Raw genomic sequence first — 15,666 nt, forward strand, 5'->3', positions numbered from 1 at the left:
AGAAAGAAAGAAAGAAAGAAAGAAAGAAAGAAAGAAAGAAAGAAAGGAAAATAATAAATTTGTCAGCAAGTATCCTGGTTAAAATCTATGGATTTGAAGTCAGAGAGACCCGGGTGCCTGTGACAACCTTTCTAAGCCTCAGTTTCTTCACCTATAAATGCAGGTAATAAAAGAATGCTATAAGAAGTGTTATAAAAACTCACTGACATAGTAAAGTGCTTTGCAAATTACTGTTCCATAAATCTTACCTATCATCATCATCCTCAGCTTCATACTATTATCCTCATTGCTGGATAATCTGAAATAATTTTTAGAATTGGGAGAATATTTCTTAAAGGAAAAATAATTGAGAAAGTAAAAAGAAGAGAGTGGTGAACTATTTTGGCCAAAAAGAAAGTAAATTATAAGATGCAAATGCTCAAATACTTGATATTCTACAGAGCCTAATAATAGTAGCTATAAATTATTAGCCCCTAGCACTGTGAAAACAGCTTTATAGATATTATATCATTTAATCTCACAGCAATTCCAGGAGGCTTCTAATTTACAAATAAAAAGACTGAAGCTCATAAAGATGAATAAATTATTAGAAGCACTTATAATATCAAGTTAAGCCAGGTTAAATTTGCATTGAGAAAGCTTTCTCGGTGAGGTAGTTGTATGACCATTGGATGTAATATTCAGGAAAACTGTGCTCTGATTCTGAGCCTGCCTCCAGCAGCTGCGTGGATATAAAATAATCATGTAGCTTTTCTGAGATTTCATTTTTATACTTGTCATATCAAAATAATACCACACACTGACGGGGGAGGAGAGTGTAAAACTCTGACTGCTTGACACACCCACATGCCCCTCCTGCACAAGGAGCTGGAAACAAATTCTTTATTCTGGGGCCTCTGCATTAGGGATTCATGCCTGACATGAAATCAACACAAATAGGCTCATCCAACATTCATCGACACAGAGAAACACACACAGGTAATAAGACCGACTAAATTCAAAAGAAACACAGAGAGAAGGCAATAAGCAAAACCAACAAATAGTTAGAAATCATGAGTCAGCAGGAAGCAGGAAGTTCAAATTAGAAAAGTGTAAATCCAGAGGCAGGGAGACACTTGAGACAAGTGTGAATAGATGTCTCCCGTCTCCATCACAACCATCAGGAAGGAAAATAACCCTGCGTTAAATGTACTGTCAGAAGTACATTAAATCAACCATGTAAATGTTGAAATCTAAGTTCCCTTGTCTTCAGCCTATAAGATCATGAGAATGGTTTCCTATTCATTTCCCTATCGATCCCTACCACCCCATTAGCTGAAGTAACCTGATCATGTTTCTGTGAATTGAAACCAAGAACTCTGATAAGCAGCCCTATGAGCCTCAAATGAAGATAAATTTAAATATGAAAATAAAAATATGTAAACTACACAAAATAGGGTATTTTTATTGTAAAAAGATATAACAACTCTAAGTATCTTAAAGAGACCAAGTTTCAATAAAGATAAAGAATTACTTAAAATAGGAAAAAATTATTTATATTGTTTATATTTACAAAAAAAGGTGAATATAAAATATATTACAAAGGTATGTGTTAAGGCTCTGATTTCCTTTAAAGTTCCAATGAGGACAACTGCCAGGATATGTTCTCCCTCTCAAAAAAATTAGCCAGAACAGTTTTCCATTAAAATATCTCAATTTCTCCATAATGTTCCTTGAGAAATGATTGAAGCTCCTTCACTTGGAATATAGGTCTGGAAAACATCATTAAAAAATGCTGGAGGGAACTAGCCTGTGCTACGCTGGAGATGGAAGAGTTGAATAGAAGTCCTTTCATCTTTATTTTAGTCTCTTCTGTAATATATTTCCTTTCTGAGAATTTATCTCCATCCAACAACACGCTGGGAAAATGGCAATGCCAAACTATATCATAATGCAATAATCTATGTAATTAAATTATTTCATGGATCAATAGGAATGTGCAAATTGTAAAAAACTGTGAAATGTAATAATGTGTCTGACATTATAATTTCCAATAGCTTACTTATTCTTCAAGGGCTTTATACATTGATGCTCATTTGATTTCCCTGAACAAAGAAATGTTTCCTGGTCTGCTTTGGTTCCTCATTCCTTAGACAAATATATGTAGAGAGCACATTCTGTGTAAGGCATTGTGTTAAGTGCTATAAGGGGCAAGAGGAAAAATAGCTTCTCTCTCTTTAAGGGGGCGACATTTTAATCCAGACAGGGAGGCTGCCTGTTACAGTGGAGAGAGGACGCTGGGAACACACACACATGGGTTCAGATTCCATCTCTGCCCCTTGCCAGCTGGGTCACTGACTCTTTATGTGTTGAATCAGGATAAAAGTGCCTTTCTGAGGTAACTGTTATGAGAATGGGGACATAGGCACATAAAATGCCTACCAAAATATTGGTATTCAGTGAATCAGTGCGACTTTCCTTACTCCTTAAAGAAGCAAAACACTATAATCAGTGCGGTATTAGCTGAATATATAAACCAATTATAAGAGAATAATGTGGGAGATTCTCTACATCTATGTTAACATAGTGGCTGTGACCTAGGAGAATGAGATATCAGAAACATCTGGGAAGCTTCTTAACAACTCCCTCCCCTCCCCGAGACATCCCAACTACCCTCAACTTCCTGCAACACACATACATCTTAAAATGTATCAGAATCAGGTGGAGAGTAGGTCAAGAAAACAGGGAAATGCTGAGTTCTGTCACTCACTGATTCTGGCCAATCATTCAACCTCTCTGCGTTTTAGTTTAGGCAAAATACCATGATTGCAAAGGAAAATACCATGATTGCAAAGTTAACTAACATTGTGAGTGCCTTAGGTAAGAGGCCCAGCATGTGCCCAAATTGACTAAATAAACTGAGAAGTGAGCAAAGCCATAGCATATTACAATATTATTGTGAGAATTAAAATAATTTCTGTAAAACACCTCAATGTTGCAGGCACTGGATATTTAGTAGCAATAATCAATAGGGGGAGGGACATCTCATAGGAAACAATATGGAATGAAGTAGGATTCTGATAGGTCAGAGAGTAGAACCATCTAACTTAGAGAGCATGGTAGCAGGGCGATGGTGTGTTGGAGAACAGTGGATAAGCTAATTTGGCTGGTGAGCAATATGACCAGAGAGAAGGGTGTCCCAAAATTAACGCAAGAAGTAATTTTGATAGAAAACACAGGTTTATAATTAAAAATTGTAAATTTTTTATTTATTCATAAAGTATATAGTATAGGGTTATGTATGGAATAGAATATAGGGTATATAGCCTCCATGGCTTTGCTGGCACATATGCAATCTTTTGTTGAAATTTTCCATGACCGTTTTTGCATAAATGTGGATGAATTTCGATGAGGCTCATGTTCATCTTGATGGCTTGGTTAATCAACAAAATTGTCACATTTGGGGTTCAGAAAATCCACGAGTGACTGTTGAGAAACAAATGCATCCACAACGTGTCACTGTTTGGTGCGGATTTTGGGCTGGAGGCATCATCGGACCATTCTTCTTCGAAACGGGGCTTCTCAGGTAATAACAGTTAATGGTGCTCGCTATTGCGACATGATAATCCATTTACCCGATATGCTATTCCATACATAACCCTATACTGTATACTTTATGAATCAATAAAAAATTTACAATTTTTCATTATAAACCTGTATTTTCTATCAAAATTACTTCTTGCGTGAATTTTGGGACACCCTTTAGATTGTGGCCAATTTGTGACAGTCCCCACTGATGCCTTTGAGGAGCTTTAATGATGTCCATGGTGCAAGGAGAAGCAAGTGAAGGTAGCAGAACAAAAGAAAGAGTGACATGCTCAGAACTTCACATTCAGAGGATTAATTCGGTATTTCTGCTTAGGATCCGAAGGAACCCAGTAAGAGTCTGAGCAACAGCCCAGGGTGCTGGTAGCAAGCGTCTTTAAATAATGGTTCAGGCTTTAAATAATGGCAGATCAAGAGACATTTCGGAAAGAGAATCAACAGAGCTTGATAAAATGGTGAGCTAAGGAAAAAAGACAATGCTGTAGAATTAATTCAAAGTTTGATAATTATGAGAATAACTATGCAGTTTACAAAAGCAGAGATGACCACAGAGAAATTGTTGGAAAGAGAGAATATTTGTTTAACAAAAAAGCATTATAATTGAGTTTCTGAAGTTGCTGCATTTGAGATATCAGGAAGGTATCCAGGAAAAATTTAAATACTGGGGCCAAAGATACTTTTTAATATTCATTCCAACAGAAACAAAGAAAGACCTCTTCAAGAAGGCTTAAGGATAGAGACTCAGAGAACATTCATCTTTCAGGGGCAAGGAAGGAAGATAAGTTTGTCTATTTCACTAAAATAAAATTATTCCAGTACCATACTTAGTTAAGACAATGCCTTGAACTTTATTTAAATGTCTACTTATGTCATGAAGTTTCTAGTACAGGAGACTTAAAAAAACTACTGGTTAATTATATTTTTAATAAAACTTTATAATTGCCTAAAACTTTTTTTTTTTCAGAAACCTTCTTTAATTTGTATGGGAATGAGTCCCCAAATGGTCCTAGACAAGCTTTCTAGTTTACATAGCTCCAGGAATCCTGCATTAATTTTGTTTATGTTTTTGCTTCTTTTTGCCACCCACATTGGTTATTAGAAGAGGAATCATTCACAACAATTAAAACTCAGTTTGCAATGGCATTATACACCTTGCCCGCATAATCTGTCATAAAGCCAGTCTTCTTTTATCCATTACAATTTTGACTTCAATATTAAATTTAGCATTCAGTTAATAAAAATTGCCTTACACAGAATCATATGTAAATGATGCATATTGCTCCCAACTTTTACGTGAGTTATGATGGCAGGTTCTCCATGGTATATTTGAAAGACCAATCATGTCTGGTGGTGACTCAGTCCAACTTCTCCAGATATTTTATTCCAGGGATAAGCTGAAAAAGAGTGCTGAAGGAATTTTGAAGATGAAGTTTGCGTTGATGAGACTGGTGTGTGATTTGAATTCATTAATTAAGTAAATATCAGTTAAGCCCTAGAGTGACTATGCTGTGCAATATTTCTGCCTTCACAGAGCTTTCTGAGTCGAAGGAAGACTGACATACCAAAATTCAAGTACAGTAAAGGAGCTGTTTGCTTATGATGGGAGAAGACAAGGGTGTTACGGGGCCTGCCCTGAGGCAGCTCCTTAGCTTAGAAGTATTCCTAAATGTTTCCTGTAGCAAAGTGAGCTTGCAACTAAGGCTAAAAGGATGAATAGGAGTTGTTCAGAGGAAAAAGGAGAAAGGAAGTGTAGCGAAGTATTTGGCCTCCCTCTGACAAGTTCATCATCTATGATTTGAGAATGCAGACCTAATGGTCTGTAAAACCTCTTCTAGATATGAAACCCAACGCTTGCTTTTAATAGGCTCTTCTCTGTACCCAAATGCTCTCCCCTCTCAGACCCTTCTTCACCTGGGCTGCCTGGTTAATTCCTATCTGTCCTTAAAGATTCTACCCAAGGTGTCTTAAGCTTCTTGAATCTTCATGAATTCCTTCATTATCACAGGCAAAGCTGATCTTTCCTCCCTAGTGTCACCTCGGTCACCTTTCTTTTGTCCATTTCCCCCACTAGATGGTGAACTCACTGGGGGTAATGACTGAGTCATATTTATCTGATGCCCCTAGAATCTGTTAATATCTGGCATACAATAGGGGTTTAGTAAATCTTGGATGAGTAAATGCATGATTTTAAGAACTCTCAAAAATGTTTTTCCCAAGGGAAAAAAAAATGTGTACTTTAAAACCTTTTCTACACTCCTATATGCATAAAGAACTCAGTGAAAGGAAATCATAATATTCTTTTGACAACTGATAATTCTATAAGAGAGTTTTTTAATATTACGGCAAAATTTATATTTGGATAAGAATCCATTGGAACTTTGGTAATCCAAATCTTTATCAGACCCCACAGTGGTCACCTTTTAAGGATTATTGTGCTTAAAAGTATAATTATCTGTTTGGAATAAATTACTTTTTCTTATCTTCATAGTGCAACTTCATTTTTATCATGAAACTACCTTATTCACAGTGTTTTTAAAATTAAACATGCTGACATAAGAACAATCAATCATGAATTAAATGGACAGACAAAACTGATTTATAGATTATATAGCTAAAAACAAATATTTAATTGTGATGTTAAATCACACATTTTGATAGTGAAAGTAATATGCCAAAGTTTTATGTGATTAATGAAGGATTAAAACTTGAATTATTGAATTTACCTATGACAATTAAAAAATGTTATCTCTCCTAAAATGAAGGTCGAGAGTTTTATGAACTGAATTAGCAGGTAATTTTTATTAAGCACTGATTTAATATGTTGATTTTTCATTCAGGGTCATGATCTGCCTAGTGTGGTTTCTGAAATTCCTTTATCAACAACAGGCAGGTTTTACCATTTGCAGGAGTCCTTCAAATACCTTGTCAAACTAGCTTTCCCATAAAGGCCAATGAAAAATACAATTCCAAAGAAAATCAGAACCTCCCAGTTTTAGTTTATTTAGAGACCCTTGAGTGTTCAATGATGTGAAAAGTGACATATATTTGTGAATTAAGGAACTTTAATTACTCCAAGGGCACTTCATTACATAATACATAGTTCAGGAGCTGATTCCCTATGTTGAAAATTCAATTCAACTTCAGTGTTCAAATATATTCCCTGCTTTCAGATATGTGCAAAACATTATAAATGAAGATGAAAAACTTTAAGGCTCAGTACTAGAGAGTCAGAGCACAAGAGGGAGGTCCACTCTGATGGGTTGTACTAGAATGATTTAAGATTCATCAGACACAAATATAGGAGTGCCTTTTACTTTAGCATCTCAGTGAACCCAAGGCATGGTGTTTTAGAGGGACGCTGATTTCTGAGCCAAGCTCTTTTCCCATTAAACTGCCTTCTGTATTTTTTTCCATCACAATAAGTATCTCAGGAAGTATACCCCCCTTTCACCACCTTAGAAGCAAAGAAAGGATTGTTCTAAGTTAAACTAGTAGCTCAGTAGGAAATGATCACTGTTAAGGACTTCTGGAATTTGTGTTGAGTATTCACCACTCAAGTCCAATCACAGAAACAACTGTGCAAATGTTCCCAGACTGAAAGGTGCCTATGTCCAAAAGCAAAGATGTGAAATAGCTGACCATTGAGAAAGAACCAGGAACTTAGTTCCTTCTTGTTCGGCATCTACACTGCAGGTTTGGGCAATTCATTTAGCTTTGAGCAAAGGGGCTCGGTGCATATGCTTCATCTTCATTCATTATGTTTTCATTCACTAGTTGCTTCTGTGACTGTTAACATAATCCCTGAGAAATAATAATGTTTACTGTAAATAAAAGTCACCCCTGAGATTCTCAGAACCTCTGCCTCAAGCAGTTCTGGGAGGCCACCTTCCTCCTGCCACATTTATGAGGCAAAGGGAGTCCTCTTTTTCCTTATTTATTAAAAAGGCATCTAATTGTTCTCACCTCGAATGAAGACAGAAAATCCCATTGGGGTACACTTTAAAAGACCACTCTCAGTTACACACAGTACAATGGTGACTCTGGAGACGGTGATAGAAAAAGCAATCCTCTTGCAATATAACTCTAATCAAGTCTCTCCTCAGCTTAGAACCACCCACCACCTGGCAGCTCCCCAGATCTCTAGGAGGAGAGCCAAGTTCAGAAGACAACAAACAGGCCCTGTGGATGGCTGCTACCTCTCTCACTTGTCTCCCCAACACCATCCAGCTCCTTTTGGTTCCTTTCTCCTCCACAGACACAGCAACTACACTCCTGACCCAGGCCTGTGCCCCCACTTTCTTTCCTCTGCCTGCAGCGCTTTCTCCTCAGGTGGCCACGTGGCTGGCTCTTGCCACTACTTCTTTCAAGTCTTTATTCAGAAGATACCTTTGTAGAGAGTCCTCTTCTGGCTACCCTTTGTAATATTTAACCCTTTGCCTTGACTCTTCATATACTTTTCCTTCCATTTTTCTTCACCTTGGCACTTTTTACTACCTAGCAAACTGTACATTTCATTCATCTTGTCTATTTTCTTTCCTAGGAAAACATATGTTCCAAGTAAACAAGAATATTTATCTTTGTTTGCTCCCACATCCCTAGCACCTACAATGGTTGGCTCAGCATATATCATACATTGGTATGTCATAGTCAGGTCATCCCTCCTAGGTAGAGAGTGAGCCATGTCTTCTGAGAAGCCTAGGGAATCGTTGTGACAAGAGATTGAGGCTAACCCTTTCAATAGGAGCTGCAAAGCAGGGAACACCGAGACCCTTGTTTACTGAACAACTTGATTTGGGGTTTGGCAAATTGCAAGAAGATTCTGGTTCTGCCTTCAGTTCTTCAATTTCAGAAAGTACCTTCTACCGTGGGGCTTGTGTGTGGCTAGTCCATCCAACAGATAAGGTGTTTCCTATCCCAGAAACTCAGCTCAGGTGTGGTCCCCAGAGGAACTTTCTCATAGCACAGTACCTCTTCCCTTTGTAGTGCTTTTTGTTTATAATAATTCGTGTATCTGTGGGATTATTTGATTAAACTCTCTTCTTCACAGACTGTAAACTCCAGGAGGGCAGAGATTGGTGTTCTTATTTACCCTTATTTACCGTTCTCTGCCCAGCATGGATCACAAGGCACAGCACTGAGAGCAGTTCAGCAAATCTTTGCTGGAAGTATTGCAAGTTGAGGGAGCTATTTTACTCTGAATAAGAAAATGAGAAATTGTTGCATCACTTAACTGACAATCATTATGTCAGGAATGAGGACCAGTGATGGGAAAAAGAGAAAGGAGTGGGTAAAGTGATTAAAATCTGGGTACTAAGTGATGGCACCCTTTCAAAAAAACTTGAGTTAAACTCATAAAACTTATGAACACTTGGTCTGAGAAAAATTTGGTCATGAAATCTACTATAAATAGGTAATAGTCCAGGAGCATATAACACTTCTCTCCACCCAGCAGTCCCCTGAAGTCTTAAGATAGGATTTACATTTCCACCAACGGTAAACATGGGAGTGGATTGTGGAACAAGGTCATTTCAGTTCAGCTCTAAGACAAAAAGGCTCAGGTGAAATCTGGGTTATATATCTCTCAAGCCTTCCTAGTTCAGACTCTACCATGTGTCTTCTAGATCATGACCATATGTCTCTCAAACACCAGCATCTGCCCTTCCTAGTGTATCCTCCTCACTGTGTAGAGAATGAATACAACCCAAGTCCCAAATGGTATTCAGAGCTCTTCATCATTGAGCTCTTGCCTGACTCTCTACCAGCGATCCTCAACCTGTGGGTCGCAACCATCGGAAAACACATATAGCATATCAGATATTCACACTACGATTCATAACAGTAGCAAAATTACAGTTATGAAGTAGCAACGAAAATAATTTTATGCTTGGGGGTCACCACAACATGAGGAACTGTATTAAAGGGTCGCAGCATTAGGAAGGTTGAGAACCACTGCTAGACTCATGTCTTAAATCCCTTTAATGTGCAGGGATTCAGAGTGCAACAGCAGCCCTTTCTCTGCAATAGCTCTCTTTCTTTGGTTCTCCATGGAGACTCAGATACAATGCAGAACTTCTGAGGATCTCTAGGGTAATGTTATGTAGTCCACAGGCTCATCCATATTTCATCAATGTAAGAGTACTTGGAACTCCTTGCAAAGGTTGTGTAAAGACCTTATACAGGGTTCCTCTCACTGACAGATCAAAGGGATGGATTAAAAAAGAGACATCAGGCTCTGTAGACATCCTTCTCTATGATGACACCTCAGTCATCTGAAAAATATCCAGCATTGTGCTGGACACTTTGGCTCTCAGTAAGTGTTGGTTGCATGAAAGAATTCATGTCTGGTTGTGATATGGATAAGATATGTACATAGTGAATTATTATGGATACGGAAACATATCTGATTTCGTATTAGGCAAGGGTTTCTGGATACTAACTAAATTTTGAGTGAGAAATATTCCAAAGGAGACCTTTTATACCATAGTTGACTGTTATTAGAAATCCCAGCAAGTTATCTACTTTAACAACATGAGAAGGGAAAAAAAATCAATACATGGATTCCATTTTAATTAATATTCACAAAGAATACAAAATGCTCCAGGTTCTTTGAAAGCATTTTCACACACATTGTTTTATTTAATTCTCATGACTCTATTAGACTTTCATCATCTCCATTTTTATCAATGAAGAGATTAAAGTAACTAAAAGCTTTCCCTATTTTCTATACTTTCATTAGCACCTCCTGTATATTCTGTCAAAACTTCTCCCAGTTGACTGCAGTCATGCCATCATCAACATCAACACTTCCTTCTCACCATCATGAGATGAGCACTTACTATGAGTTAGGTATGTAATCTCATTTAATTTAATCTCCACAATAGCCCTTTCAGGTAGATATTTTTATTTTGATGTAAATGGATAAGAAAACATATTTGAGAGAATTTCAAAGACTTTCCCACATTCGCAAAGCTAGGAGAGGTGCAGGCAGTTATTGATCTTAAATCCTCTGCCTCCAATGACCATGCTCTTCAACACTGGGCCACAGGGCTTCTTATTGATTTCCTTCTCTGCCTGCTTTACTGAAGTATGAGTTGATTGAAGGCATGAAGACTATATCACCCAACTTAAGAACTTCATGATAGGTGCTTCATATGTGTCTGGGGAATGATCAGAAACCTGCTTCCAAGCTTACCTTCTTTGCTAGATTTGCTATAAAATCTTGAGAGACTCTTTTAACCATTATGAGCTTCCAAGAACAGAAGACACAAGCTGAAATTTTAAATTTTAAATATTCTCATGATCACTAGAGAATGAAGAGGGTAAGCATTTCTAGAAGAGAATACATCAAGATACATTAAAAACAAAAAAACAACTACAAAAAAACAGCCTGGCCTTAGCTGATTTGACTTAGTGGATAGAGCACCAGCCTGGGGACTGAAGGGTTCAATTCCTGTTAACTGCACACGGCCAGGTTGTAGGCTTGATCCCCAGTAGGGGGCATGCAGGAGGCAGCCAATCAATGATTCTCCCTCATCATTGATGTTTCTTTCTCTCTCCCTCTCCCTTACTCTCTAAAATAAATAAAAATTCATTAAAAAATTAAAAAATAAAAGTAAAAAACAAAAAACAGCCTGTAAACAGGTAAGGATGGAATAAAGGGAGGGTGTGGGTATGTGGAGAGAAATGAGATCAGAGCTGTAGGCAGAAGACAGACCATTTTCTAGTGTGCTAAGACAAAATGTCTTACTTTTTTTTTCTGAATGGTCTAAGAAACAAATGAAGGATTTAGGCAGAGAGCAACATGATCCTGTTTTGCATGTTAGAGAGATTACTCCTGTGGCAATATAAAAAAAATGGATCAGAAGACAATATTGGAATGACTGAGGAAATGAATTAATTATTAGAGTCAGAACTCAGGCAGTGGCAGTGGGCATGAAAAAGGGGGTGGGGGATATAACAAGTAGATGGGATCTAATAAACACCATGACTGATTAGATGTGGAGAAGAGGGAAGAGTCAAAGATGATGTCTAGATTTCTGCTTTGGGTGACAGGGTGCTGATTGTAATATATTCACAAAAAGAATGCTTATAGAAAAATCAGGTTTCTGGAGCCAAAATAATAAATTTTAAGTTTTGGATACTAAGCATTTGGATATTTATAGATAGATAAGTAAATCCTAGCTGAACAGAGAGATCTGGGGCTGGATAGATAGCCCACCTTAGTGGGGATTGGGAAAGACCACAAAGAGAACGTAAAGAATGAAAAGGGCAGAAGGCCAGGGGACACAGTCCTTTGGGGATAACTTGTAATGCACAGTTCAGTGGAAGAGCTGGAACCAAAAGTGGAAATAACTGAAGAGGAAAAACTTTCAAAAGAAAGCATGATTAAAAGTGCTGGGTGCTGCTCAGCCGGCATGGCTCAGTGGGTTGAGCATGGACCTATGAACCAGGAGGTCACAGTTCAGTTCCTGGTCAGGGCACATGCCCAGGTTGCAGGCTCAATCCCCAGTCGGGGGCATGCAGGAGGCAGCCGATCAATGATTCTCTCTCATCACTGATGTTTCTATCTCTCCTCCCTTCCTCTCTGAAATCAATAAAAATATATATTTTTTTAAAGTGCTGGATGTTGAAAAAGATAGAAATTAAACCAAAAGGACTCTGTGACTCTTGTTCCAAGTCACTCTGGCCTCCAAGAAGTTTTGCGCGTGTGGCTTCTTTTCTGAATTTGACATGGTAAAGGTTGCTCTTTTCTGTGGACCAAGACATTGTTAGAGGTAGTAGCACATGAAGCAAGTCGTATTCTGTGTTTTTCTCCTCACTTCCCTTCCCCAAGGGCTGAACTTTTTTATACACATGGAATCTTAACAAAGTGAACGCAAGAGTACCTTGATGGGGGACAGAATCACAGAAAGAAAATGTATCTTAAGGGATGAGGCTGCAGGAGCAGAGATGCTCTTTGATATTCATGAGACAATTATAAACAAGTATGAATATACATACATGTGAACTTCAATATCTTTCAGCATTTCCTGACATTTCTCTTATTTGCTTCCCGTGTAATTGCATTCCCCCAAATGGAAATGATAACCCTGATATATGAAATGTGACTGCCTACTTGGCTCTTTCCTTTTCTTCCTTTCTTTCCTTTTCAAATATATACATGCAGTTGAAAGTCTGAATGTCCATTAAAAACTTAATTCGTCTCAAGAGTTAACTTTAATAAAATACAAAATACATGTAGGAGAAAAAATACTAATTCTACTAGGTTTGCACTGAGATCTGTTTGTTATTTTCCTTCAAAAAATCCTGAGAGTGCAGATGTCATCCCTGATGCCTTATCACTTAAAAATGACTGCTGTACAGGAGTAGAATATTTCACATCTGTTTACAATGTATTTATATAATATTATCACATTAAAAATAATTGGGAGAAATAACAAATTGTTAAATATAATGGATTACCCTTAAACTTGACTTCAAAAGATTTCAGCAGGTAGAGGAAAATAATAGTATAATTATGTGCCTCCACTCAGGAAATGTTAAATAACTTGGCCAAGGTCACACAGACAATAAGTGGTAGAATTAGAATTAAAACCAGGACTGATGGTTCTTGCACAAGCTATGTGTGCTCACATCCCTGAGGTGAAAAGACTCAGGTAAAGGAAGGAACCACGGGTAAAATATGTTTGAAAAGTTTAAGAACTACCTCATTACCCTATTCTCAATGCAGATTCTGTGTGCAGTAACTGAAAAAGGCAGTAGAGCCAAGGGGTACAAGCAAGGATGGGAAATGTGTATTAAAAATATCCACAAAGTATTTGGGTTCACATCTTTTCTGGAAGGAGATTAGGTGAAAAAATTGAGGGCGCATGCAGAATGGGAAGCTGGCAGACCTAGACACATAGAGAACTTGGAAAGAATTGGATGTCTAAGTACCGTGAAAATATCTTCAGTAGTGGTTCAAAATGGGTTCCAGAGTGTGGAGTGTGTGTGGAGTGTGTGCGTGTGAGCACGCACGCGCACACACACACACACACACACACACACACACACACTCAACTATTGTTCCATGATGGTCCCTTGCTGAGAAGCAGGGCTTGTCAAGCCCTCAGACCGTGGGTCTGAAGAGACTGTGACATATTGGTCAGGAAGAGCACGTCTCTGACAAGCTCAGGAAAGGCCTGCATGGTGGCCTTGCAAACTCAGAGACCTAAAGTAACCACAAAAGGTGATCTGAAATTAATATTTTTAAATTAAAAAGCAGTTTTTGGGGGTTAATCATGTTCTAGGCCAGTATCTTCCCTGACAAAGATCAACTTTAATCTTAACTGAGCCTATTGTATTTTTGCATCTAGGATAACACACTTTTGAATGCCAGTGTAACTTGTAACTTCCCTTTTTCTAGACCCCTCAGGGCACAACCAATGCACCAGGGAGGAAACCAAAACTGTTTTGTTATCATGTTAATTATTGACTGTTGATTATTCTGTTCCCACCTATGTAAAAGAAGCACTTGTCTATCATTTTACTTTTTCTCCAATCCCTGAGGTTCCCCCTTGCTTTCTCCTACCTCCCTAATCTATCACCAATGGATTTCATGTAACCCACTTACTGTTTCCTTCTTTGATGGTGATTCATAAAAACAGTTGAAAAACCACCATTCTCCACAGCATTTTCTCAATACATTGAGATTCTGCTTCCAAGCAATTGTCGACAAGTTGGCTCAAATAAACTCACAAAAATACTTTTCAGGTTTGAATGTTTCTTACATTAACAATATACTTTAAAATGCAGGCTCAAATTAATACTTTATCTTTCTGCTCTAATTAGAAACAAAGATAACCTTTTTAATAGCAAGATGGTGGGGAATATCAGTAAGACAATACAAACTTGAAGTCCTCCCATAAATCTCTCATTCAGCCCCAATAAGAGCTGAAATGAAATAAGAAAACTATAACCAGAAAGAGAATGAACTTGGGTGACACTAGTTCCAGTTGATTGGGCAATTACCATTTGTTTGAAGAAGATGTAAAAGTGATAAAAGAAAACTGTACTGACTGTCAAAATCCAAGTTCCAGGCTTGCTTCTATACCTAGTAAAAATTTGTGCACCTCAAACTTTTACTTGAGTTAATAGAATTTGTTGCATAAACTGTACTTTCTTGTTAGTACCCCTGTTTTTGATGTTATATTCATTAATTCATTGCCACAATCAGTGTCTTGAAGCTTTCCTTCTATGTTTTCTTCTAGGGGTTTCACAGTTTTGAATCTTACATTTAAGTCTTTGATCAATTTTGAGCTGACCTTTGTGCATGGTGTCATGATAATTTTGAGGGGAGAATAGCCAAAATAATCTTGAGAAGAAAGAACAAAAATAAAGGCATCATATTTCCTGATTCAAACATATTACAAAGCTACAGTAATTTTAAAAAGTGTACTGACATACAGACAGACATGTAGAACAATAGAACAGAATAGAGAGTGTATATGTTCAAATGATCTTCAACAAGAGTACCAAGACAATACAATGATGAAAAGACAATCTCTTCAATAAATGATGCTGGGAAAACTGAATATACACATGTAATAAAATAAAATTGAATCCTTATCTTTTACCATATACAAAAATCAACTCAAAATGGATTAAAGGCTTAATAGAAAGACCTGAAATTGTAAAACTTTTTAAAAAGTTCACTGTTGTTTTTCTTTTTAATTTATGGAGATCACTGAATGTGTCACTAGTTCCTTGAGGATGAGACCACGTTTATTATTTTTGTACTTCGCAAAACTTAAAAGAATGCCAACAGCATCACAGGCATTCATAGAGAAATGGTTAATAAATAATCTACACTAATAAAAGAGAAACCTGGTAATTGGCATACGACCGCTACCCTTCCCATTGGCTAATCAGCATATCCTTATGCAAATTAACTGTCAGCCAAGATGGCGGCCGGCAGCCATGCACTGAAGCGAGCAGGGAGGCTTCGTTTCTCCCCGCTGCCGGCCTCTCAGCTGCAACTCTAAGCAACTATATACTATGTTGCAAATAAGAAGCTAAACAAAACCCCATAAATCGGCTTTC

This window comes from Myotis brandtii, unplaced genomic scaffold (genome assembly GCF_000412655.1).
Source record: "Myotis brandtii unplaced genomic scaffold, ASM41265v1 scaffold1053, whole genome shotgun sequence".
Classification (NCBI taxonomy): domain Eukaryota; kingdom Metazoa; phylum Chordata; class Mammalia; order Chiroptera; family Vespertilionidae; genus Myotis; species Myotis brandtii.